Raw genomic sequence first — 25,934 nt, forward strand, 5'->3', positions numbered from 1 at the left:
TAATTGTAAATTCCTGGGCTACTTTATTTGGGTCGAATGGCCTTGGTGGGAGTTTAAATAGTTGGAGACACGTCACATTCCCCACCTCACCAAAAGCGTGCCCTACATCGAATAAAGAGAAGACCCCACACGTGACTGGGAATTGAGGCCAAATGGCCTTCTTTTTGTTCTTTAGGTCCTTAGTTAAACCACCTTCAGAACAAGTCTGATAAGCGATTTCTCGGGCCAACAATTTATCTGGGATATATAAGGGTAGGACATGCGGGGGTACTGTGCTTCCAAAAACTCGGATATAGGTAAACCATTCCTCCCCAAACCATCTCGCGATGAAGGTGATATCATTCTGTGCCTCAAGAGAGCATCTTGGGGGGTCTTTATTGTACACTATCCTATGTATGGGTAATATAAGTCCATGGCAAATCTAGTAAAAATGGGGGGCGAACTGGGAATCCCATAGAATTTTATGATAGACATGAATAGGCAATGGGTCCTGGGTAGTCCATTGCCAACCCATGGTAGGAAATTTGGATACAAGACAGATAGAATCCATTATATATGCAGACAAGTAAAAAGGCGGATAGACTCTTTGGGAGTGGGATCTTTTGGAACGGTAGTGGAGGACCTCTGTAAACAAAGTGTCAGAAAGGATTTTGGCCCAATCCACTATCTCAGAGTTAGTTGCAGCATCGATCAGGGGTAGCCATTCGGCCGAAAATTTATTGATATCTGGCTTACCGAATATCCTATAGAGCATAGCTGCAGCAAAACAATATGGGGAAGTAAGAGAACCAGTACTATACATACCGTTCTTATCTTTCTTTAATGGCTCATCTCTTTTTGACCACTCCTTAGTGGTATCGGATAAATCGGGATTTTCTGCTACGAACTTCGCAACGAATTCTGCGTTGTAGGTCACTTGCGGCTCAGGTAAATGATACATGAGCCTTAGGTCTTGAGTTGCAAACGCTGCTATAATCCCATGTCCCTGAGTTTTGAACTGTCTATGGTGCAACTCCGCATCATCTAGTATCCATTTGATCATGTCTGTGTATGGCAGGATCTTCGGCCTTGCTGCAATTCTGTGTAGGAAAGAACACGCTAGGTCTTCCAGGGATGCCTCTGAAGAACGTGATGCATCCGGGACAGCAGGAGTTACTTTGGTTATTCTCGGATTTTCTTCCTCCAATATCCTATACATGCCCTCCCAGGTTGAAATGCCTGCATCCTTATTGCATGCAGTATCTGTGTAGAGGGGCGCCATCTCTCTGGTCTTTTCCCTTGCCTCTGAGCTCTGAGCTTTGCTCTTCTTCCCCATCTCGCTTAGCGTTTCTATTCGGTTTTGCCTTCGAGCTTTGCTCCTGCAAGTTAAGAGCGAAATGGAAAGATCGATTAGAAAGGTGATGGGAAGGTGTTAAATGCAAGAGATAGATTAGATACGCCACCTTACGTGAAGTAAAATCCGCATTAAGGCACGCGTCTTCATGCCACTTAATAACTGACAACTAATTCATTACTAACATTGAATGCGCATAATTTCCAAGTCAGGTAATGGTAAGTGGATTTTCTTTGGGTGGCGTGCCCGAAAGCGTCGTATTGAGGTGCTTTTATGACTTGCCAACGCATCCTCGCATATCGCGCGATCGCAAACGGCAGTGATCGCAACATCGCAGGTCGTCATATCGCAGATCGCAACAATTCAATGCTTGCCAAAGTACTTCGCCATAGTTTCTGCGATGTGCGATCGCGCGATCGCACGATCGCAGGTCGGCGGGCTTACAAGTTTTTCTTTATGGAGGCTAGTGCATTGCGATGCGATGTTGTTCATCAACGCTGAGGCGATGCGCATATTGGCGTTTTTTATCTTTTTCGTGATGCACTTTTAGAGATTTGCTTTTATGAACATAGGTTTAGGCTTAAATCGTCCAAGGACCTTTTTCTATGTTTTATGCTTGTAATTTCAAAAAGAAGTTTTTTGTTTTTCGAAAATTAACTAAGGGTCCCCTATTCTATCTATCATCATGACTGATATTAGGTTGAATTAGGGGGGGTTGTTGCTGGCCACAACAAGATCAAGCATATGTTATCCTCCTCAAGGTTGACAAAAATAAAGAGGTACTAGTCAGCAATGACTGGGGAAAAAGGAAAAAACTTGAAGAATTTATAGTAGCAAGTTGCTCTTGAACATGACACTTTCACTTCATCTCCATGATTGAGTTGGGTTGGGTTATTTTGTTCACCGGTCATCATACCATTGGTCTTTCATACCATCCATCTTTTGGGGTTAACGCTACCAATTCATTTCAGCGTCGCCAACATGTTCAAGAGAAGTCATCTAGTTAATGTCTCATACACTGCAATACCTCCAACCTTCATTTTTTCATGATCACCATTCCTAAACCTTGTGTCGTCAGTTCATTTTCACCTCCAGAAATCATTTTCTTCGTTTTGTGTCGTAGATGTGGGAAACATCAAGGCCCTCCTACGACGATTCACTTCTTGTCGACATCAGCTCATTATTCAAGAAGTTGACATAGAAACAACCCTTTCAATGCTTTGAAGCTTGCATACATCAATGGTAAGTTTCTCACTTCCAGCGAGAGGTTGACATCAATGGCCTTCGACCGAAAGATTTTGCATGGTGTTCGACATCAGATCATGTATTCACACCACATGAATTGTACAGTAGTACCATGAGGATCATTATTATTATCGGTGATCCCTCTCGCGTCTGTTAACAACTCACATCATTGGCTGGTAATCAGGCAATGTCTTTCCATGTTCGACTTCAGAACATCTCTTCACATGGTTTGACTTGTACATCAAACAAATATTGAACGAGTTTGAAGACCTCGGATCTAGTTTCATCCATCCGAACTACAATATATTCAGGGATATAAAAATGTCAAATGTACAAAGGCTCTATACAGATGGTCATCCTAATCATGGGTAATGACTCTATATCTGTAGAATCACCAGTCTGTATTTGCATATGACTATCTGATCTATGTACATGAAATGAAATTTATAAAAGCTGAGCATGGGAATGCCTCCCTTAGCTAGATAATGAAAATCATATTATGATGATGTATTGTATTGTAACTTATGCATGTCACCTTCCAGTTCGAAACTTCGGATCCTCATGATATAGCATTTCACTCGACATGAAATATTTACGACCTCATGCTTTAGGGGGAAACTGTTATAGACATATTTGGGAGCATCAACCCCAAACTTATATTTGATGAACTAGGGCTCATCAACGCCTAAAAGATTTGTTTCATACCCTTAAGGAACTTAGTCATCTAAGTGCATCATTCCCCAAAAGCTCCACTTCAGAAATCATCCAAAAAGAGCCTAAATTGGACCATACTGACTGCTCCACTAATAAACTGCGATGCATACTGTTTAGGCCTTATATAGGGTGTGATGGGCGAGGATGGACCAATTTCTGGGACATTTTGTTAGTTGGTTGCTCATGGAATCTTCTAGAAACTTCTCCTGTGACACTTGCCTCTCTAAATTCGCCCAAGGATGAACAACAGAACTAGGAAACCATCTCCAATTCCCCTCCCTTGTGGAACCAACTGTAACAAGTGGAATGACACATCAAAATCCATGGATGAATCACACCCTTACAAACATGTATAAAAGGATCTCCCATCCAAGAGATCAAGAGGCTAGAATGTTGTGAATTGCAAGTAAGTGATGATAGTTTGTAATTGAGGAGAGAGCATTGTATTCTTGTTGGTGTGATATTGCTATTTCATGAGGTGAAGAAGGATTGAAGCTGGGAGGATGGTGTTGGATTAGACATCTGGGTTGTAATTCTCCTTTCTATTAATAAAGCTCTTCAAGTTTTCTCCCATAAGATTGTGCAATTGTGAATGCTATCATTTTGTTCATTATATATCTGATTCTGTAATGTTTATGTTGTAATAGATCACGATGATTTGATGGTTCTTTGTTGCTATACTTGTGCAGGTACTCTCCAAGCGTGTTAAGTATGGGGAAGAGTTGCAATATTTGCCAAAGGAGAGAGATATCAAGCAAGGGATTAAGCAGAAGTTCCAGGTTGGTTCCACTATCTTTTTCTTATTTGTTACACATAGGAAAAATCATTGAATTGCTTTAAACTGTTGTTTCTAGGGTAGCTGCCAAACCTAGAGGGTTAGTCGTTCAACAAGACACTAATTTTCCCAGAAACAAGAGGATTCTTAAAAAATGGTAGACATGATCATCGGGTGAGGCAGGAACAAGGAGCGATAATGAGTATCGATCCAAGGTGGTTCCTTGAGAGACATGAATTCCATGATACCTTCATCAACAAGGAAGGTATCGGCTAAGGGATCAGGTGATTCCAAAGCGCCAAGCCATGGGAATTGAGAGTACGTATCGAGAAAGGTCTTTGACATAAAAGAATCAGAGGATGCAGAACTGGAAGCTAAAACAATTTCCATGTAATTAACTTCGGTGGGACTAAGCGGCATAATGTTGCCCCAGGCATCAACAAGATCTAGTGAAGGTATGACCCAAGGATTAGATTTGATCGAGATCATGTTGACAGAGGCAACATGAGGAGGTGGGAGTGGAAAAATTCCCATTAAGGCAAAATCTTTGAAAAGACCTTCCCCCACACTCTCATAGGGAGCACCAGTGTGCTTAACGTACGAAACATTGCCATCTGAGGAGGAAGAGGCAAAGAAAGATAGCTGGTTGACAATGACAATATTCCCTTGATGGGGAAAATGAATCACACAAAATAAAGAGGAGGCCACGACATGCATGGCGTGGGTCCAACTTCGGCCGAGTAGAAGATTATAATTGAGATTGGCATCAACAATTTGTACTTCGACTTGCACTGTCTTTCCTTCCAGGGTGATGGCAAGGTTGGGTAAGACATCGAAGAGTCGCAAATCATGCCCATTGAAATCTTCCAAAGTGTTTGGAGATTGGTTAAAAGTAGGAGAATCAATAGCCTTCCAACATGCGGTCGTCATGATGCAGGTGGAAGCAACTTCATCGATGACAGTCCAGTGGATGGTATTCTCATTGATGATTACCTGAATAAGAAAGGCAATTTGATGATGGAGACATGAAACATGGTTCTCTAGATCAAAACATATCAAATTGGAATCAGTGGATGCCCCTGATAGTTGACTGCAAATATTTCTGCAGTGATGGGCAGCTTTGGAATACCTCGAGAGCTGACATGGCTAACGGTGCCTGAGCCAAATCCTCAACAATATTGTAGTGCTGAGAAGCTCGGGCGTTGGGATTGTACGAGGATTTCCATAGCACACCTTGAGAGGGTGGACGCATAGCAGAATTAGGGTTAGGGCACTCAATATGAAGAGAGCCAGAACTAGGGGTAAAAGAATAAGGTGATGCTTCTTTCTCTTTCCCAATTGTCGAAGTAGGAATTTGATATTCTTTCGATCTAGTAGCCACATTAATAGGCGTACTCATCATGAACACTTGAGATCCGTAGGAAACAGATTGGGGTTGGTCTACCATTTGGGTGTGTTGAGACGGAAACAGCTCTTTGAGGACAATAAGAGTCCCTTTGATCAAGCAACTAACTTCAGATCGTTGGGGACAATCCTTAGTGTAGTGATATTCCTCGCAAATAAGGTAGGGATACTTAGGTTTCCGTTGTGAAGATTCTCTTGCAGATGATTTGGGAGGACCCTGTTTCATGGCATCGACTTTACCCTTGCCTTTGCCTTTCTTCTTTCCTTTTGAGGATTTTTCCGCTGCGGTAGACTGGACAACGTGGACCTCTGAGGTTTTACCAGGTCTAGGTGGATTCTCAGATGAACTATTAGGAATAACATTTGAGACCGAATTCTGTTTGGAAGAAGACTTAGTAGGGGTCTGGATACTTAACTAGTAACTCCATCAATGAGAGGTACATCTTGTGACTTTGATGTTGCGGGATTAGATGATGGTTGCGGAGAATTGGGTAATAACTTGTACAAAGTGCCAGACTGAGAGTAAACTAGATCCAAGTATTGGGCACGAGTGATGGCCTGCTCTTCAGTGACACATCCACCCATAGCTATGTCATGAGGAATTGGGGCCACAAATGATTTGGTGAACCATTCAATGAGAAACTGATCAACAATCTCAAATTTTATCAGGCGACGTCTACGTCTCCATTCATGGATGTGATCAGAGATGTGTGTCACAGTATCTTGCTTAAGCGATGTGAGAAAATAGGTGCTAGTTTCATAGCGAACTGACAACTGAAAATGCGTGAGGAAATCCATGGCTAAAGAGTTGAAGTCATGGTAAGTACTTTGAGGTAGCTCGATGTATCACTTCTCTGTAGCACCCGTGAGGGTTCGTTGGAAAAGATGGAGATGAATGGAATCATCAATGTACGAGTTCGATGAGCACCAAAGGTGATATGTCATCACATGGGCCTGAGGATCTTCTTTATCTTTTCCATCGAACTTTGGACAATCACTTGGTATCTTGGATGACACCGGAGGCCAGTACAACGAATGAAGGATTCAATAATTCATAAGGAAAGATACATTTGGCAACTCGAGTGTAGCCAAGAATGGCAATTGGTGTTGAGATTGCAACAAGATGATGGAGCTTAGTGAAAAGAGTCGCCTTCACTAAGTGGGCCCGCAGGCTATTTTTGGCGCAAGTCTATTTTTAGACTATGTCTATTTTTAGACATATGGATCATGTCTATGTTTATGGATGATTGATCAAGTTGGGAAAATAGATGGACTTCTATTTTTGATGAAAGTGTGAGTGATCACAGTGTGAGTGATCAAGTCTATTTTTAGACTGGCTGTCAAAAATAGAAAAGTCAAATATTATTATCTCACAATAATATTTGGACTATAAACTTAATCTTATTCTCTTGGAGCACTTCAGTTTGAGCTACGGAAGTGGCACATGCAACTGTCAGAAGGAAATTCGTTTTTCTTATGAGTCAGTTGAGTTGTTGCATGCATGACTTCAGTTAGAACTCAAGTGAGTTGAGTTTAGTGGACTGGAGGTACAGTTGATGGAGTTGTGTTCAGTTTAACTTAGTTAAACTGGTTGTAGTTAGTCTAACTGCAGATAGACTAATGATGAGTTGTTAAACTAATTATTAACTCATAATACAACTAAAGAATACATCAGTTAACTCAGTTGCATGTCAGTGCATGTTCAGTTCAACAGGGACAGGTGGTAGAGAATCAGATTGCTATCAGTTGTGACTATAGTTGTGCACCAGATCTTGCACAATCAAAGGATTGAGTATGCCAATGAGTTTGCTCACGTATTTGGCCTGCATTTTAGCCTTTGCTCACGTCCACAAAGAGTGAGTGACTATTTTGCAGGTGAAAATCGAGTTTGGGAAGCAATTCTCATAAGTTCTTGAGCAGTGGGAGGCAGGCAAGCAGTGGAAGAGATTTGGAGATCATATCTGAGCTGTATTGTGTGTAACAGAGGTGGAGATACTTGTGAGAAGTATTATGCTGTGTAATGTTACATGACTCAATCATTAATATACAGATAGTGTGGGGTTTTTAGCGAGATGCTTTCCCCGTGATACATACTGTGTTAATGTGTGAATGCTCTTGATGTTTTATTGTTATTGATGCTGCTATATTCTTGATCAACGTAGAGGAGCTTATGTATTGTGTATGTTCTCCGCATTAGTACATGATCAGGATAATCTCTGTGAATATGTGTTAAATTATTCAAAATTTCTACATGGTATCAGAGCTAGATAATTGTAGAAAAAATTTCTACATGGTATCGGAGCAGCTTGATTTGTAGAAGATATTTTTACAGGATATCAAGCGAGGGTTGATCGGAAGCAGTTGAGTTTTGTTGCTGGTGGAATTCGATTTTTGCAATAGTGTTGTTGAAAATGTCTTTCAACGGATTGCAAATGTTATTCCAAAGCAAGAGCGACCTGGCGCTCAAGGATAAACTCAGTAACAATAAAGGTGAGAATGGATCTTCATCAAAGGTATCTGATGAAGAGAATTGTGCTTTGGCTGCCAAAGCAAAGAAGGGGAAGAACGAGAAAGCTTCTCAGTCTGGTGCGAAAGGCAAGAAGCAGGATATGTCCAAGGTGAAGTGTTTTCACTGTCACCAGCATGGACACTATGCCACAAATTGTCCGCAGAAGAAGAAGAACAAGCAAGCTGCTGGATCTGCAGGGGGAGAGGCTTTAGCTTCTCAGTTTGAGCTTGATTTTTCATTGATCGCATGCTTGGTTTCAAGTGTGATGGGATCAGTGTGGTTTCTGGACAGTGGTGCGTCTTTTCACATGACGGGAGATAGAGATTTGTTCTCTGATCTGGAGGACAAAGATCTTGGAGTGCACATCGAGATGGGTGATGATGGTAGATACAGTGCGACCGGTATCGGTACCATTTCCTTTGAGAGGGAGTCTGGTAAACCCTTTGTATTGAAGGAAGTCATGCATGTTCCAGGATTGAAGAAGAATCTCATCTCAGTGTCGATGTTAGAAGACAAGGGGTATGATGTTGTTTTCAGCGAGGGAAAGGCCTTCCTGCGGAGCAAGACAACTGGTGAGACCCGGAAGATAGGGGTTCGAGTGAGGAACCTTTATCAGTTGCATGTAGATGGATGCGCAGCAATGGCAGGCAAGGCAGAAGGATTGGTGAGCCGGGATGATGGCGAGTTGTGGCACAGGAGATTGGGTCACCTTCACCATGGAGCCTTGAAGATACTGCAGCAGATCACTACAGGGCTTCCTAAAGGCACACTTGCGCAGTCAGATCAATGCAAGGGGTGTACTTTGGGGAAGTTTGTGAAAGCCACCTTTCACGAGAAGGATAGTCGCGCCACGACGATCCTTGAGAGAATTCACACAGACGTGTGTGGACCTTTCTCAGTTGCTTCGACAGCAAAACACAGGTATTATGTGATTTTTGTTGATGATTTCTCTCGTAAGTGCTGGATCTTCTTCATGCAGAAGAAGAGCGAGACATATTCAAAGTTCTGTGAATTCAAAGCACTGGTCGAGAAGGAGTCTGGGAAGAAGGTGAAGGCTCTTAGGAGCGATAATGGTGGTGAATACATCTCGGACGAGTTCAAGGATTTCTGCAAGGCAGAAGGGATTCGTAGAGAGCTCATAGCTCCCCATAACCCACAGCAGAACAGGGTAGCTGAGCGGAAGAACAGAACGATTGTGGGTGCTGCACGGGCAATGTTGCATGATCAGGGCCTACCCCTTCACTTGTGGGCGGAAGCATGCAATACAGCAGTTTATGTGCAGAACCGTTGTCCTCATAGGATACTTGGCATGAGTACACCCGAGGAGGCTTATTCTGGTAAGAAGCCTGATCTTTCTCATTTGAGGATTTTTGGTGCTAACGTTTACATGCATGTGACGAAGGATGCCAGAAAGAAGTTGGAGCCGACTGCAGAGGTTGGGATATTTGTGGGGTACACTGATACGCCCCACAACTATCGTGTGTATTTGCCAGACAGTGGTAAAACTGTTGTGCGACGGGATATAAAATTTCAGGAGGAGAAAGCCATGAAGTGTTCGCTTGAGAGGGAGCTACACTTGCATGCAGATGAGGAGCTATTAGTTCCTAAGGATGAGCTTCAGGACGTGGATCAGCCACAGGACGAGGTTCATGGAGTGGAAGAGACCACTCATGCAGCGCCAACCATCAGAGGGCGAAAGCGCTTGACAGAAGCTGAGCGACTGGCTCAAGATGCAGAGAAAGTTGTAGGACCACCTACAGCCCAACGCAGGCAGAGACAGTCACCTGATCGGTACACTGGATACATGGCTCTTATGAGCAAGTGTGTTGTGACTGAGCCATCCTCTTTCGAGGAAGCTGTGGAGGATCCCGCATGGGTAGACGCCATGGTGGAAGAGTATGATTCTATTGTCAGAAACAGTGCATGGGAGATTGTTCCTAGACCGGAAGGGAAATCAGTGGTGGGTTCGAGATGGATCTACAAAGTTAAGCAGGCAGCTGACGGGAGTGTGGAGAAGTACAAGGCAAGATTTGTTGCCCGAGGCTTTTCACAGATTGAGGGGATCGATTATGAGGAGACCTTTGCACCTGTCGCAAGGTATTCTTCCATACGGACGATTCTTGCTCTCTCAGCGCAGATGGGATGGCACATTCATCAGATGGATGTGAAGACTGCATTCCTCAACGGAGTCATTGAGGAGGAGGTGTACATTGAGCAACCCGAAGGCTTTGAAGTCTTCAGCAGCGAGTCGCATGTGTGCAGGCTCAAGAGAGCGCTGTATGGGTTGAAGCAAGCACCACGTGCTTGGTACACACGGATAGACAGCTATTTCACAGGACTTGGATTCTCCAAGAGCGAGGCGGATCCGAACCTATACCAGATTGTGGTGGAGGGTAAGTTGCTTATCATTGTACTGTATGTTGATGATTTGATTCTAACGGGTGATGAGCTGTTGATACTGTCATGCAAGAAGGATCTTGCTACAGAGTTTGAGATGAAGGATTTGGGCCTCCTTCACTATTTCCTAGGATTGGAAATATGGCAGCGCAGTGGTGGACTGTTTGTTTCTCAGGGCAAGTATGCTCGGGAGATACTGGAGAAGTTCAACATGCATGGCTGCAAGCCTGTTGATACTCCTCTTCCTGGAGGTTGGAGGAAGGAGGATGCCACTTCGGGAGAAGAAGTGGATGCCACTGTTTATCGACAGTTGGTGGGGTCGCTGATGTATTTGGTCAATACACGACCTGATATATGCTATGCAGTTAACCAGCTTTCACAAGCTATGGTTAAGCCTACCAAGCTCTTCTGGAAGGCGGGCAAGCATGTATTGCGCTACTTGAGAGGCACATCGGGATATGGTTCGTGGTACAGACAGGAGGATGAGGTGAAGCTATGTGGCTTCACGGATGCAGATTGGGCAGGGAGCCCAACAGACAGAAAGAGCACATCAGGAGGGGTCTTCAGTATCGGATCGACAGCAGTTTCTTGGTACAGCAGGAAGCAGAGATCTGTGGCACTCAGTTCAGCGGAGGCCGAGTATATGGCAGCAAGTTTGGCTGCATGCGAGGCTATATGGATGAGGAAGATCCTGGTTGGTTTGTTCGGTTCTCATTTTGATCCTACTGTGATTTACTGTGATAACCAGAGTTGCATTAAACTCTCGGCTAATCCTGTATTTCATGATAGATCTAAACATATTGACATCAGGTACCATCATATCAGAGATTGTGTGCAGCGGAGGATCATGTTACTTTCGTACATTCCAACGGAGGATCAGGATGCTGATATTCTGACGAAGGCTCTCACCAGGAGCAAATTCGAGTACCACCGAGGCAGGATAGGGGTTGCTGATAATCCATATCTTGTCGAGAGGGAGTGTTGAGATTGCAACAAGATGATGGAGCTTAGTGAAAAGAGTCGCCTTCACTAAGTGGGCCCGCAGGCTATTTTTGGCGCAAGTCTATTTTTAGACTATGTCTATTTTTAGACATATGGATCATGTCTATGTTTATGGATGATTGATCAAGTTGGGAAAATAGATGGACTTCTATTTTTGATGAAAGTGTGAGTGATCACAGTGTGAGTGATCAAGTCTATTTTTAGACTGGCTGTCAAAAATAGAAAAGTCAAATATTATTATCTCACAATAATATTTGGACTATAAACTTAATCTTATTCTCTTGGAGCACTTCAGTTTGAGCTACGGAAGTGGCACATGCAGCTGTCAGAAGGAAATTCGTTTTTCTTATGAGTCAGTTGAGTTGTTGCATGCATGACTTCAGTTAGAACTCAAGTGAGTTGAGTTTAGTGGACTGGAGGTACAGTTGATGGAGTTGTGTTCAGTTTAACTTAGTTAAACTGGTTGTAGTTAGTCTAACTGCAGATAGACTAATGATGAGTTGTTAAACTAATTATTAACTCATAATACAACTAAAGAATACATCAGTTAACTCAGTTGCATGTCAGTGCATGTTCAGTTCAACAGGGACAGGTGGTAGAGAATCAGATTGCTATCAGTTGTGACTATAGTTGTGCACCAGATCTTGCACAATCAAAGGATTGAGTATGCCAATGAGTTTGCTCACGTATTTGGTCCACATTTTAGCCTTTGCTCACGTCCACAAAGAGTGAGTGACTATTTTGCAGGTGAAAATCGAGTTTGGGAAGCAATTCTCATCAGTTCTTGAGCAAGTATTGAGCAGTGGAGGCAGGCAAGCAGTGGAAGAGATTTGGAGATCAGATCTGAGCTGTATTGTGTGTAACAGAGGTGGAGATACTTGTGAGAAGTATTATGCTGTGTAATGTTACATGACTCAATCATTAATATACAGATAGTGTGGGGTTTTTAGCGAGATGCTTTCCCCGTGATACATACTGTGTTAATGTGTGAATGCTCTTGATGTTTTATTGTTATTGATGCTGCTATATTCTTGATCAACGTAGAGGAGCTTATGTATTGTGTATGTTTTCCGCATTAGTACATGATCAGGATAATCTCTGTGAATATGTGTTAAATTATTCAAAATTTCTACATGGTATCAGAGCTAGATAATTGTAGAAAAAATTTCTACATGGTATCGGAGCAGCTTGATTTGTAGAAGAGATTTTTACAGGATATCAAGCGAGGGTTGATCGGAAGCAGTTGAGTTTTGTTGCTGGTGGAATTCGATTTTTGCAACAGTGTTGTTGAAAATGTCTTTCAACGGATTGCAAATGTTATTCCAAAGCAAGAGCGACCTGGCGCTCAAGGATAAACTCAGTAACAATAAAGGTGAGAATGGATCTTCATCAAAGGTATCTGATGAAGAGAATTGTGCTTTGGCTGCCAAAGCAAAGAAGGGGAAGAACGAGAAAGCTTCTCAGTCTGGTGCGAAAGGCAAGAAGCAGGATATGTCCAAGGTGAAGTGTTTTCACTGTCACCAGCATGGACACTATGCCACAAATTGTCCGCAGAAGAAGAAGAACAAGAAAGCTGCTGGATCTGCAGGGGGAGAGGCTTTAGCTTCTCAGTTTGAGCTTGATTTTTCATTGATCGCATGCTTGGTTTCAAGTGTGATGGGATCAGTGTGGTTTCTGGACAGTGGTGCGTCTTTTCACATGATGGGAGATAGAGATTTGTTCTCTGATCTGGAGGACAAAGATCTTGGAGTGCACATCGAGATGGGCGATGATGGTAGATACAGTGCGACCGGTATCGGTACCATTTCCTTTGAGAGGGAGTTTGGTAAACCCTTTGTATTGAAGGAAGTCATGCATGTTCCAGGATTGAAGAAGAATCTCATCTCAGTGGCGATGTTAGAAGACAAGGGGTATGATGTTGTTTTCAGCGAGGGAAAGGCCTTCCTGCGCAGCAAGACAACTGGTGAGACCCGGAAGATAGGGGTTCGAGTGAGGAACCTTTATCAGTTGCATGTAGATGGATGCGCAGCAATGGCAGGCAAGGCAAAAGGATTGGTGAGCCGGGATGATGGCGAGTTGTGGCACAGGAGATTGGGTCACCTTCACCATGGAGCCTTGAAGATACTGCAGCAGATCACTACAGGGCTTCCTAAAGGCACACTTGCGCAGTCAGATCAATGCAAGGGGTGTACTTTGGGGAAGTTTGTGAAAGCCACCTTTCACGAGAAGGATAGTCGCGCCACGACGATCCTTGAGAGAATTCACACAGACGTGTGTGGACCTTTCTCAGTTGCTTCGACAGCAAAACACAGGTATTATGTGATTTTTGTTGATGATTTCTCTCGTAAGTGCTGGATCTTCTTCATGCAGAAGAAGAGCGAGACATATTCAAAGTTCTGTGAATTCAAAGCACTGGTCGAGAAGGAGTCTGGGAAGAAGGTGAAGGCTCTTAGGAGCGATAATGGTGGTGAATACATCTCGGACGAGTTCAAGGATTTCTGCAAGGCAGAAGGGATTCGTAGAGAGCTCATAGCTCCCCATAACCCACAGCAGAACGGGGTAGCTGAGCAGAAGAACAGAACGATTGTGGGTGCTGCACGGGCAATGTTGCATGATCAGGGCCTACCCCTTCACTTGTGGGCGGAAGCATGCAATACAGCAGTTTATGTGCAGAACCGTTGTCCTCATAGGATACTTGGCATGAGTACACCCGAGGAGGCTTATTCTGGTAAGAAGCCTGATCTTTCTCATTTGAGGATTTTTGGTGCTAACGTTTACATGCATGTGACGAAGGATGCCAGAAAGAAGTTGGAGCCGACTGCAGAGGTTGGGATATTTGTGGGGTACACTGATACGCCCCACAACTATCGTGTGTATTTGCCAGACAGTGGTAAAACTGTTGTGCGACGGGATATAAAATTTCAGGAGGAGAAAGCCATGAAGTGTTCGCTTGAGAGGGAGCTACACTTGCATGCAGATGAGGAGCTATTAGTTCCTAAGGATGAGCTTCAGGACGTGGATCAGCCACAGGACGAGGTTCATGGAGTGGAAGAGACCACTCATGCAGCGCCAACCATCAGAGGGCGAAAGCGCTTGACAGAAGCTGAGCGACTGGCTCAAGATGCAGAGAAAGTTGTAGGACCACCTACAGCCCAACGCAGGCAGAGACAGTCACCTGATCGGTACACTGGATACATGGCTCTTATGAGCAAGTGTGTTGTGACTGAGCCATCCTCTTTCGAGGAAGCTGTGGAGGATCCCGCATGGGTAGACGCCATGGTGGAAGAGTATGATTCTATTGTCAGAAACAGTGCATGGGAGATTGTTCCTAGACCGGAAGGGAAATCAGTGGTGGGTTCGAGATGGATCTACAAAGTTAAGCAGGCAGCTGACGGGAGTGTGGAGAAGTACAAGGCAAGATTTGTTGCCCGAGGCTTTTCACAGATTGAGGGGATCGATTATGAGGAGACCTTTGCACCTGTCGCAAGGTATTCTTCCATACGGACGATTCTTGCTCTCTCAGCGCAGATGGGATGGCACATTCATCAGATGGATGTGAAGACTGCGTTCCTCAACGGAGTCATTGAGGAGGAGGTGTACATTGAGCAACCCGAAGGCTTTGAAGTCTTCAGCAGCGAGTCGCATGTGTGCAGGCTCAAGAGAGCGCTGTATGGGTTGAAGCAAGCACCACGTGCTTGGTACACACGGATAGACAGCTATTTCACAGGACTTGGATTCTCCAAGAGCGAGGCGGATCCGAACCTATACCAGATTGTGGTGGAGGGTAAGTTGCTTATCATTGTACTGTATGTTGATGATTTGATTCTAACGGGTGATGAGCTGTTGATACTGTCATGCAAGAAGGATCTTGCTACAGAGTTTGAGATGAAGGATTTGGGCCTCCTTCACTATTTCCTAGGATTGGAAATATGGCAGCGCAGTGGTGGACTGTTTGTTTCTCAGGGCAAGTATGCTCGGGAGATACTGGAGAAGTTCAACATGCATGGCTGCAAGCCTGTTGATACTCCTCTTCCTGGAGGTTGGAGGAAGGAGGATGCCACTTCGGGAGAAGAAGTGGATGCCACTGTTTATCGACAGTTGGTGGGGTCGCTGATGTATTTGGTCAATACACGACCTGATATATGCTATGCAGTTAACCAGCTTTCACAAGCTATGGTTAAGCCTACCAAGCTCTTCTGGAAGGCGGGCAAGCATGTATTGCGCTACTTGAGAGGCACATCGGGATATGGTTTGTGGTACAGACAGGAGGATGAGGTGAAGCTATGTGGCTTCACGGATGCAGATTGGGCAGGGAGCCCAACAGACAGAAAGAGCACATCAGGAGGGGTCTTCAGTATCGGATCGACAGCAGTTTCTTGGTACAGCAGGAAGCAGAGATCTGTGGCACTCAGTTCAGCGGAGGCCGAGTATATGGCAGCAAGTTTGGCTGCATGCGAGGCTATATGGATGAGGAAGATCCTGGTTGGTTTGTTCGATTCTCATTTGGATCCTACTGTGATTTACTGTGATAACCAGAGTTGCATTAAACTCTCGGCTAATCCTGTATTTCATGATAGATCTAAACATATTGACATCAGGTACCATCATATCAGAGATTGTGTGCAGCGGAGGATCATGTTACTTTCGTACATTCCAACGGAGGATCAGGATGCTGATATTCTGACGAAGGCTCTCACCAGGAGCAAATTCGAGTACCACCGAGGCAGGATAGGGGTTGCTGATAATCCATATCTTGTCGAGAGGGAGTGTTGAGATTGCAACAAGATGATGGAGCTTAGTGAAAAGAGTCGCCTTCACTAAGTGGGCCCGCAGGCTATTTTTGGCGCAAGTCTATTTTTAGACTATGTCTATTTTTAGACATATGGATCATGTCTATGTTTATGGATGATTGATCAAGTTGGGAAAATAGATGGACTTCTATTTTTGATGAAAGTGTGAGTGATCACAGTGTGAGTGATCAAGTCTATTTTTAGACTGGCTGTCAAAAATAGAAAAGTCAAATATTATTATCTCACAATAATATTTGGACTATAAACTTAATCTTATTCTCTTGGAGCACTTCAGTTTGAGCTACGGAAGTGGCACATGCAGCTGTCAGAAGGAAATTCATTTTTCTTATGAGTCAGTTGAGTTGTTGCATGCATGACTTCAGTTAGAACTCAAGTGAGTTGAGTTTAGTGGACTGGAGGTACAGTTGATGGAGTTGTGTTCAGTTTAACTTAGTTAAACTGGTTGTAGTTAGTCTAACTGCAGATAGACTAATGATGAGTTGTTAAACTAATTATTAACTCATAATACAACTAAAGAATACATCAGTTAACTCAGTTGCATGTCAGTGCATGTTCAGTTCAACAGGGACAGGTGGTAGAGAATCAGATTGCTATCAGTTGTGACTATAGTTGTGCACCAGATCTTGCACAATCAAAGGATTGAGTATGCCAATGAGTTTGCTCATGTATTTGGCCCGCATTTTAGCCTTTGCTCACGTCCACAAAGAGTGAGTGACTATTTTGCAGGTGAAAATCGAGTTTGGGAAGCAATTCTCATAAGTTCTTGAGCAGGTATTGAGCAGTGGGAGGCAGGCAAGCAGTGGAAGAGATTTGGAGATCATATCTGAGCTGTATTGTGTGTAACAGAGGTGGAGATACTTGTGAGAAGTATTATGATGTGTAATGTTACATGAATCAATCATTAATATACAGATAGTGTGGGGTTTTTAGCGAGATGCTTTCCCCGTGATACATACTGTGTTAATGTGTGAATGCTCTTGATGTTTTATTGTTATTGATGCTGTTATATTCTTGATCAACGTAGAGGAGCTTATGTATTGTGTATGTTTTCCGCATTAGTACATGATCAGGATAATCTCTGTGAATATGTGTTAAATTATTCAAAATTTCTACAATTGGGTGTTAAAAGGCATTGGAGGTCAATAAGTGGGTCTGTATGGAGAAGCACATCCCTGCTGGTAAGGATTTTTGCCCCACAGTGGGGAATTTTTGCCATATGGCATTTGAGGCTACCACCATTGCGGATTACCTTGACCATAGGGAGGATTTTGACCTTGAATACCTTGGAACTATCTAACCATAGGTTGCTGATAAGCAACGTACGGGTTCAAAGGCTATTGAGCCTATTAACCTTGGACATATGGATATTGGACCTGTTGTCCTTAAACATACGATGATGAACCTGTTGTCCCTGAATAAGAGGATTTTGGACCTGTTGTCCTTGGGCATAAGATTGATACACTTGTTGCCCTTGGACATAAGGATTTTGTACCTAATGCCCTTGGCCGGTCAGATTCTGAACCTATTGACCTAGGACATGAGGATTTTGAGCATGTTACTGCAGGACTTGACCTTGACCCTACCCTTGCAAGGGTTGACCCTATTGATATGTATACAAGGGTTGCTGCTGCCCTGGTTGGTTTCGCTGTTTTAAGGGTTGACCTTGCGTTGCAAAGTTTGTCCCTGGGGTTGCAGAAGTTGGCCCTTCGAGGACATGGGTTGAGAGGTGTGCGGAGAATATTGCATCTACTGCTGTGCGGTTTGTTGCAACTGTTGCAAGGGTTGACCTTGTGGTTGTTGTAGTTGACCTTGCTGCGAGATCATTTTCCCTTTTTGCGAGATCATTTTTTCTTGTGGTTGCGCAGAGAGCCCTTGCTGCAACAAAGGTTTCCCTTGCAGTAACAAAGGCTGCCCTTGTTGTTGTAGAGGCTGTCCTTATTGCTGCAAGGGTACTTGAACAGTTCCTGAGGAATTTCTGAACTGAATTTGGCCATAGCCAGGCTGGATGTACTGCATATATTGGAGGTGTAAGGTTGATTAACCATTACTTGAGAACCATATGGAATGTAAGGATTTTGGTATTGGACCTGAGCCCCATAGGGCTACTGATACTGAACATTGCTCGATCCAGATGGACCAACGAGATTCTAAACCTGTTTGTACTGGACTTTGCTTGATCTAGTAGGATCAGCAGGCTTATGAATAATACTAGAAGAAGGTTGGTTTAGACCAAGCATGTGAGCTTGTGAGCTGCTCACATTAGTGGCACCTGACACCATAGAAACATTTAGGTTCTGTGTCCCAGGCGATGGCACAGCTTGGCCACTGACTAGAGGGATGGAGGAACTGACAGAGAGATTCTTTGAAACTTCCGGTTGTGCCTGACAAGTAACTGGGATTGATGATACAAGGTATTTGGAATGGTGGGTTGTGTTATCACTTAGAATTTTCCTAGAAGTTGTTGGGAAGAGGAAAGGGGTTCGAGGTAACCACAAACCAACTTTTAAGTATATATTCTAGCCAATCTGTACTCAGAGAGGGCTCTCTATTTATGATTTAGCTTGGTTTTTTAAAAGATATCAGGCTAGTTATGAAGTTTGGGTGGTGAGATTCAATAGTAGAGAGGTAGAACTGAGTAGTTTAGGCCATTCAGCTAATGGAGTCAAAGAAGATGGCTTAACTGGATTTGGTTTCTTAACAAGGGATGGTTTCACAGGGCAAGATAGTTAAACAAGGAACAAGTAGAGACTTAAAAAAGATGGAATGGAATCAAAAGGGATGAAGGGAAATTAAGAATCCTTCATCATATTTTAAGAGAGGGAACTTAGATGATTACCAATAAAGAGCAATTAAGAATTATTTACTAAATAATCAAAGTGAATAAACTAGTAAACAGGAGCAATTAAGAATTCACCGTTTATGCCAGTTTAGAGGAAAACATTAAGAACAAAAATGATTGAAAATAGATTGCACTCAAGCACTTTATGAATTATTCTTTTTCATTTATCATTCAGATATGAAACACAATTGATATAATAAACAAGAAAACTTTAAAACATGAGATATAGAAGACTTATTGATCCGGTGTCTGACTCATGAATCTTGTGAAAAGTCCTTTGCATCAATTCTTCATCCAGATAGCCTTACAAAATTTTGTCCAACAACACTTTATTCCAAGATAATCAGTATTACAACAATGTCTAAGAATCCACCCAAAATACTCAAATGAAGAAGTATTTATACTAATTGTCAACTGAAATATCTTGAAAAAATATCAAGATTAGTTTCACAAATATCTCCAATTATTTACATTGATAGAACTTAAATAAAGGACATTCAAAAATAATGAATCTATTTAGCACTATTTATTATGGATTAATGGTGACAAATAAGAGAAAGTCGAATTTTATAGCAACTCTTAGTTGATGATGAGGCATCCCAGTCACTAACTGCATCCTTCCTTTGTGAATTCTGCAAACTTAGGGTCCAATGATACGCTTGTATATCTCAATCCGTAATAGATATGTAAAATGTGAAAGAGGTTTTTGTAGACAGGAATGTTTTTGAGCTAAAACCTCTCTCCATTTCCCAAAATTCATCTCCATCTGTTCACAATATTCTCTGTAAAACGATGTCAAAAACAAGACTTTGCACAAACTGAAAAATAGGCTGTGAAGACATGAACTTATCTCCCTCTTGGTAATACCTATGAAAAAATTAAGAGAGGATTTTGTGTATGAGACTTTTGGGAACAAAAACCTCAAAATACTTCTTGTATTGGCCACAATAGTTTCTGCAAAACTATGACTTAAACAGGAAATTTCTGAAGAATGTACCATTTCTGTTCTGATTTCATCTTTTAACCTTAAATTCCTTTCAACTGTTTTTCACTTTTACTTTGGATAAACTTCATTGTAGATGGTGAAAGTGTTTTCATCTTTGTTTAACCCTTAATTTCTTCATGTTTACTTTTACTGTTTACAATTTACTTCTTACTTTTTACTGCTCTATTTTTTCATCTGTCTTCACTTTGACATGAATTTGTATACTCTGTTTTGTAATTGTCTTCCCTACTGTTTATCTTCATGCTAGCTGATTTAGTTGACTTGGTCTTCAATCTGATACTCTTTAATCCTGATACACTTTGATTGTTCTTTACTGTGTCCTTTTGCCTTCACTGTGTAGTTTAGGTTTTTATTGTCTGTTTCAACAGTAAATCATTTAATTTCATGTTTCCCTTGCTTGTCTTTCAACTGTATGTTTTATCTTCCATCTTTGTTTGAATAGATTTGATAAAAATCTTGGATTAAACAGGTCTTATGACTAGTATTAAGACTGTTTATCCAAGGCTATGGTCTTCTGATCATCTGTAAAACAAAACAAACTGTTAAGAAAGCATTAGCTTGCAGGGGAGGTCGAAAAGGTTTAATTTGAGCTCGAAAGGTCTGTGGAGTGAATCCAAAATGCTTTTCAGGAGGTAAACCATGCTTGAATCGGTCAACAGAAGCTTTAGGTGGTGCAGATGGGTTACGTAAGTTTACATAGTAGAATTGGCGAAGGGCGAGAAAACTTGGGTTCTTAGGGTTTGAAATTTAACGTGAAAACTTTCAAAATATGGCGAGAACTGAACAATAGATGGTTTATCGCGTAGCAGGCAGGCAGTAAGCGGGATCTATCACACTGCTTTTGGGGGGTAAGTGGTATTTGGGGGGAGTTGTGTGATGCCATACATCTTTCGACCTATAGCATCGACACTGTTCATGAAACCGCTCACATCGCGAGCTAAAGGTCAACCAAAAGACCTATGCGATATGAGCGAAGGCTATTGGATCTGAAGGATCTGATCGGATGGTGATCGGGGTAATGACATGACTGATGGATAACAGGGGCAAGCCCAATATTAATTAAAGGAATTAATCATATCGGGGGCGATTTGATTGGTTGGGAGAGTTATTAATATGTTCGGATGACTAAATTAATCCTCATTAAAGGTGGCGGGGTCAGGTTCTTAATTAGTTATAGATTAACTAATTAATCCCAATTAATGATATATTATGGTTATATTTAACCATCGGGGCGGGATATGTAAAAATTTGGGGTTTTTTCATATTTATAATAATATGGGCGTGGGTAATTTTATTTTATTTGGGAATTATATAATAAAACATTAATAGTTAATATGACTGAATGAATGGGAAAGCACTAAGTGCAATGTTTTCCGAATGTATTTCATCATATAACATATTGACTTAGGCTAAAGTGTATAAAAGGGTTTTTATGAAGATTTATTTCAATTTTCCTAAGTAAAATAGGATTTTACAAAGGAAAAGTTTTATCAAAGGAATGAGTGATCTTATGGGGGGGTAATGTTGATGAAACTTAAGTACTTTAGGCATTTCCAATTATTGGGCAGAGGGTCCGGTCCCTCCAAAAGTCAGAGAAATGCTCTGAGCCCCTCTAGCTATGGCAATTAGCTTTAGCACTTAGGGAATTAGTGATGATTTTATGGGAAATGAATGGGGAGGTTAATTATTGTGACTTTGAATGTTGATGTTCCTTCCATGTGATACATACCTTTGCCCAGTGATGAAAGTTAAAAGATTTAATAATTTAAACTTAACATTCACTACAAATTTATTCTGCAACCATTATCTACTTACCCTACCTACTTTACGCTAGCATTTTCTCTTCTTTATTTGGGTGCATTTAGACTGGAAAACCCTTATCAAACTTTTCTTTTCTTTTACATGCAGATATCTATCTAAGTGTAGCCTTATTACATCCAAGGGCTCATATTAAACTGTTGAGATCCTTTTATTCACTCTACCTATCTACTTATTTGCCAAGATTAAACAGTTTGGTCAGATTTTATTCTCTATCTCTAAAACACAAAATTCAAATATGAACTAGCCAAGTTTAAGCTATTTGATTGTTCATCAATTGTGGCATAAGTGAAAATTTGCACACAATTGTTTATTATACAAAGTAAAAAAGTAGTGGCATTTAGACTTGCACACTTTCTTGGTCTTTCTTTTTGTTGGGGTTCATTTTCTTTCATTTTTTTGACCTTTTTTTTTATTCTTTTTATCCTTTTATTTTGTTTCTAGGGTATACCCTCTTTACATTTTTAAAATTTTTTTGATTTTTTTTTGAAAATATGGAAAACCTTTGCAACAAGTAAAGGTATGAACATATTACATAGCCCATCAAGTCAATTATGATATATGACACCTATTGGTATAGGAGCATAACACTAGCTCCACTTGGGGATGGCTTTTCCTGGTGGAAAGTCAAGAACAACAGGTTAGATGGCCTTTGAATGATTTTGGCTGAACTATGGAATCTTCTTCTGCTTGTTGCTTTATTGTATGTAAGACAGTGACACTTCGGAAGCTTAGGACCTTCTCTTCGGGCTTCAACTCCAACAAGTTACTATCCAATCAAAACCAAACCTTTATTCTTCCTACTTGAATCCCACTTGAGCACCTTGTAACTTAGGTAGGAATCTTTATTCTTGGTCTTTTTATCAAAAACCTTTTTAACCTTTTCCTGCACAACTTGAGATCTGACCTGAAACTAAAAGGTGCTACGAACTTCAAACCAAATTAGTAAATCATCAAGATCTTAGGTCCTTTTGATTGGATTCAAATCTTTTAGGATTTATTTCATAATCTACTGAAAACTAAATTAAATCAAATTGAAATCCTACCTACTCTATATTATTGAAAATCAGGTTGAATTAAATAATACAAAAATGCCAATGAAGCCAATCAAGCAACTGCAGAAACAAATGAACTGCTTGACTGATTGTCAGTGAAATCAGAAGCATAATTTGATCATGTACCCACATAATCGAAATTGTGATATATAAAGGCCACTGCTGATATATTTTGTCCTCATAGAGAAAACATGTTAAAGAATTTGAGTTGAGAAGAACCTCCATGTAACCTGCTATAGGATCAACAAAAGCATAAAGTGTGATAGTTTCTTCTGGGCCTTCATTGGCTAATTTATTAGCTGTATCCTCAATACTAAACCCTGCAACTACTTCTTCAGTCTTTCTCTTGAAAGCATAATCATCCTCAATCTGCAAATCAAAAGGTAGTACAATTTCCTCATGGTTTGGAGAAGGAAGATTTTGTAAGAATTCTTTAGGATCTCGGAAATTATATGACTGAATTTGAGAATGCAAAAGTTTAATTTCATTTTCATATTTTTCAACAACTAAATTAAGAAAACACATTTTAGTTTCATGAGAGTATTTTCTTATTTTGACAATTATAAATACAACTCTTAAAAAATCTTCATCAAGCTGAAATTTTGATAACTCATCCCTGAATTCATTTAAAATTTCATCAAATGAAAGATTTTCCACAAACCCGGTCATCCTGTCTCACTATTAATGCTTTGGAATATGGATTATTTGGTTGTGGAATTTCTCTAAAATTTGAAGCTCTGGATATTTGAACAATGGAGTCTTGATTGTTTGGGGCTTCTTGATTGGAAAATGATCATCAAAAGAGTCAGAAGAATGATGCCCAAATGTGCATGGAGATTTTATATTTACAATTTTCAAAAGAGATAAACTAAAAACTACTCTAAGATCTTCTCTAAAATACTATATATATTGAAAGATTTTCTTGATGAGAAAGAACATAATGTCTCGGATAACAATCCAAGTTAAAACCCTGATCTTTTCACATAGTTCTTTCAGGTTCATTCCTCCAGTGGAGTCTTTATTGTAGAATTGATTTTGGAGTCGCCAAGTGGATGATTTTAACCTTTGTGTGTCTGATCCCTGTCCACCATCATAGATCAGATCTAAACCTGTAAAACAATTTTGAAGAAAAAGTTAGTTCTCCAGGAAGCCAAATTTTGAGTATTTTATGATTATTTTGCTTTTTTATGAATTTTCAAAACAACTTCTATGATTTCTTTAAGAGGCTTTAGATATGAGATTTAGATTTTCTTAAAGACTTATTTGACAAGAGGAACTGGTTGAATGTTTGGAACCCAGATGTTCAGTCCATAAACTAGACCGGAGATAGACTGAAGCAGCATTCATTTAATATGCAATTGCAAAGCAAGAGCAGTTCAAAGGCTACCTGGCTAACTTCAGGCTCCATCTGTAGTTTATAAAGTAAACAATAGTAACAAACAAACAAACTATTCGTTCCCCAGTGGAGTCGCCACTATGTTATCACTCAGATTTTCCTAGAAGTTGTTGGGAAGAGGAAAGGGGTCCGAGGTAACCACAAACCAACTTTTAAGTACAGATTCTAGCCAATCTATACTCATAGAGAGCTCTCTCTTTATGATTTAGCTTGGTTTTTTAAAAGATATTAGGCTAGTTGTGAAGTTTGGGGGTTTTGTTTGAGTTTGGGTGGTGAGATTCAATAGTAGAGGGGTAGAACTAAGTAGTTTAGGCCATTGGGCTAATGGATTCAAAGAAGATGGCTTAAATGGATTTGGTTTCTTAACAATGGATGGTTTCATAGGGCAAGATAGTTAAATAGGGAACAAATAGAGACTTAAAAAAGATGGAATGGACTCAAAAGGGATGAAGGGCAATTAAGAATCCTTCATCATATTTTAAGAGAGGGAACTTAGATGATTACTAATAAAGAGAAATTAAGAATTATTTACTAAATAATCAAAGTGAATAAACTAGTAAACATGAGCAATTAAGAATTCACTGTTTATGCCAGTTTAGAGGAAAACATTAAGAACAAAAACGATTGAAAACAGATTGCAATCAAGCACTTTTTGAATTATTCATTTTATTTTATCATTCAGATATGAAACAAAATTGATATAATAAACAAGAAAACTTTAAAACATGAGATATAGAAGACTTATTGATCCGGTGTCTGACTCATGAATCTTGTGAAAAGTCCTTTGCATCAATTCTTCATCCAGCTAGCCATACAAAATTTTGTCCAACAACACTTTATTCCAAGATAATTAGTATTACAGCAATGTCTAAGAATCCACCCAAAATACTTCAAATGAAGAAGTATTTATACTAATTGTAAACTGAAATATCTTGAAAAAATATCAAGATTAGTTTCACAAATATCTCCAACTGTTTACATTAATAGAACTTAAATAAAGGACATTCAAAAATAATGAATCTATTTATCACTATTTCTTATGTATTAATGGTGACAAATAAGAGAAAGTCGAATTTTATAGCAACTCTTAGTTGATGATGAGGCATCCTAGTCACTAACTGCATCCTTCCTTTGTGCATTCTGCCCCAGAAATTCTGCAAACTTAGGGTCCAATGATACGCTTATATATATTAATCCGTAATAAATATGTAAAATGTGAAAGAGGTTTTTGTATAAAGGAATGTTTTTGAGATAAACCTCTCTCTGTTTCCAAAAATTCATCTCCATCTGTTCACAATATTCTCTGCAAAACGATGTAAAAAACAGGACTTTGCACAAACTGAAAAATAGGTTGTGAAGACATGCACTTATTTCCCTATTGGTAATACCTGTGTAAAAAGAGTGAGAGGTTTTTGTAGATGAGCCTTTTAGGAACAAAAACCTCCTCCATTTTCTCAAAATACTTCTTGGATTGGCCATAATAGTTTCTACAAAACTATGACTTAAATAGGAAATTTTTGAAGAATGTACCATTTCTGTTCTAATTTCATCTTTTAACTTAAATTCATTTCAACCATTTTTCACTTTTACTTTGTATAAAATTCATTGTAGCTGGTGAAAGTGTTTTCAT

This window comes from Pinus tabuliformis, chromosome 7 (genome assembly GCF_031772625.1).
Source record: "Pinus tabuliformis cultivar Carrire ecotype Pingquan chromosome 7, CPIR1, whole genome shotgun sequence".
In the NCBI taxonomy this organism is placed as follows: domain Eukaryota; kingdom Viridiplantae; phylum Streptophyta; class Pinopsida; order Pinales; family Pinaceae; genus Pinus; species Pinus tabuliformis.